Below are 2,255 nucleotides of genomic sequence, written 5' to 3'. Positions count from 1 at the left end.
TTACTTGTTAGGACAGAGTGACAACTTCCAAGTTGAGCTATACTACTGTAAAATACACGTAACAGAGATTTATCATTTTAAGCATTCCTGAGTGTTCAATTCAGACATCAAGTACATTCACATTGTTGTGCGACCATCACCCCCATCCATCTTCAGAACTTTCTCATCACCCCAAACTGAAACTCCGTACCCATTAAACAATAAACCCCCATTCTGTACATGCTAACGTTTATATTATTGATTGTTGATGCTGTCATTATTATTATTATTATTATTATTATTTAGTGATAATAATAATAGTAATTGTTCTATTAGGACATTGGGCATCATTCTCAAGGGCATGCAGGGGACGGGGCACCATGACATACTTTTAAGAAAGGGGCTGGTGGAACCAACAGGTATGTTTAGAGAGGGTCCCCGGTGGGGAAAAACTGGGGCTGAGTGCGGTGTTGATGTTCATTCAAGTCAGAGCCACACAAGCTGCCCAGAACATCCGTTCTAAATGGGCACATTGATCAGGGTAAATGTCCTGCGTCCACATTGACTTCGTTTCACTGGTTTTGTTTTATTGTTTCATTCCGCCCAGGAACCTTGGAGCTCTCAGAGATGAATGGGAAGATTCCATGTGCTAATCTCATTTCCAAATGTAATTGGCACCTGAATTACGAAACCCTGCTTCCAAAGGCTGCGCTCACAGAGCCATCCATCCTCCCTCCATCGAGGTGGGCCAGCGTGCCCCTCTGATGCATGGTCACTGCTCCAGCAACGGAGAAGTAGTGGAGCTGCTACAACCTTTTGGAGGGCAACTTGGTAGTAGGAGTCAAAATTTTATATTTGCAGAACCATCAGCCCCAAGATTTCATTTCACAGATTTAATTCCTCTCAAAGAAGCAATTGGACAAGTGGGTAAGGCTATTTGTACAGAGATGTTCGATGCAGCTTTGTTTATCATTGTGAAAAACTGGAAGCATTTTAACTGTCCAACAATAGAGGACAGTTTACATTAAGTATGGCACACTGAAAGGTTTATTTACTGTGTTGCCAGAGACGAGGTAGAGTTGTATGTAAGGAAAAACCTCCACAGTATCCAGGCAGGGCCTGTTTCCCAGTAGAGTGACTGACTGTCAGATTATAATACCCAAACCTGATAGTGTACAGTATATGTGTCTCTCAACAATGCTTTTGGGGCAACTGTTTATATTAAATTATATCTATACGCCTAAAATTCAATAGGACAGTTCAAACAAAATTACTTGGGGAACAAAGTTTCACATTAGATCCCAAATAAAGTTGGTAGGTCAGAGGTACGTGTAGAAGTGTGGAAAAATCAGTCGCGTGACCCAGACGGTCTAGTACCAGCCAGTCGGGCTGATGAATGCGGTGGAAGTCACGGGTGACACATCCAGGGACGCTTTTACAGGAGGAATAGAGCCCATTTTCTTGCCTCCTTTGGCCTTTTCTGCCCCTTCCTGCCTGGAATATTGATGTGTTGCCTGGAGGCGCAGCAAACACCGTGCAAATATGAGGCTGCAGAAGCCGGAGAGGAAAGTCTCTGCTCTCTGGCAAAGGGTTAAGGAGGCGAGAGGAGGCGTGCCCGGGATGCCTTGTTACACGAGACATATAAGCCTTTCATGGTTTACATCTCTTTTCTCATGTCTTCTGCCATATGCTTCCAAACGCTCTCCTGATACAGCTGTTGTTTTCCTTTTCCCTTCTTAAAAGCAAATGATGAAAATATTCCACGTACTAATCAATATAACTGGATGAAACAAATAAAAAGATACAGCAAAAAGTCAACTGTGCTAACAAGGGTTGTGCACCTCACTGTTGCCAGCAGCAAGAGAGGCCAGTAAGCAAACATTTAACAACCAATTTAACTGCCGATGATGTGGAAGTCATGCTAAGCATCTTACATCGCAACATGTTAGTTTTAAAAAAACATACACATACACACAGTTTACCGAGTTTTAGTAAAATTTCAGGGAATTGGTTTAGGGTTTTGAGCTAATGCGTATATAATATTCCCTATTTAATATAATGGAAATAAGCTTCCTTTTGGCATTTTTGTTAAGAACTTCTTAATGAAAATTTTAGGGCCCACTTAGTGATATTAAGTGGAATATGCCAGGTCTGGGAGGGGATCCTACTGCCCTAAGACCAATCCCTATCTCCGCTGGTCTCCAGGTGCAATTCTACCCTTTCCCTCTTCCAGAGCCCAGGATCCATCCACCTGTGATCCTTGCAGCCTGCCCCTC

General features: G+C 42.8%; 1 long non-coding RNA gene across 1 annotated transcript in view; it reads left to right on the top strand.

Annotated features, from left to right (window-relative positions):
- Nucleotides 1-584: 584 nt before the first annotated feature.
- The window catches only part of LOC102758162, a 6,494-nt gene continuing 4,823 nt past the window's right edge, over nt 585-2,255 (top strand). The window contains exon 1 of the long non-coding RNA XR_435360.2: nt 585-906. This is a non-coding gene — a long non-coding RNA (uncharacterized LOC102758162). The remainder of the gene's footprint in view (nt 907-2,255) is intronic.

The sequence above is a fragment of the Myotis davidii genome, unplaced genomic scaffold, assembly GCF_000327345.1.
Source record: "Myotis davidii unplaced genomic scaffold, ASM32734v1 scaffold32, whole genome shotgun sequence".
Classification (NCBI taxonomy): domain Eukaryota; kingdom Metazoa; phylum Chordata; class Mammalia; order Chiroptera; family Vespertilionidae; genus Myotis; species Myotis davidii.
The sequence above is the reverse complement of the archived record's forward strand: the minus strand, read 5'-3'. Positions and strand labels throughout refer to the sequence as shown.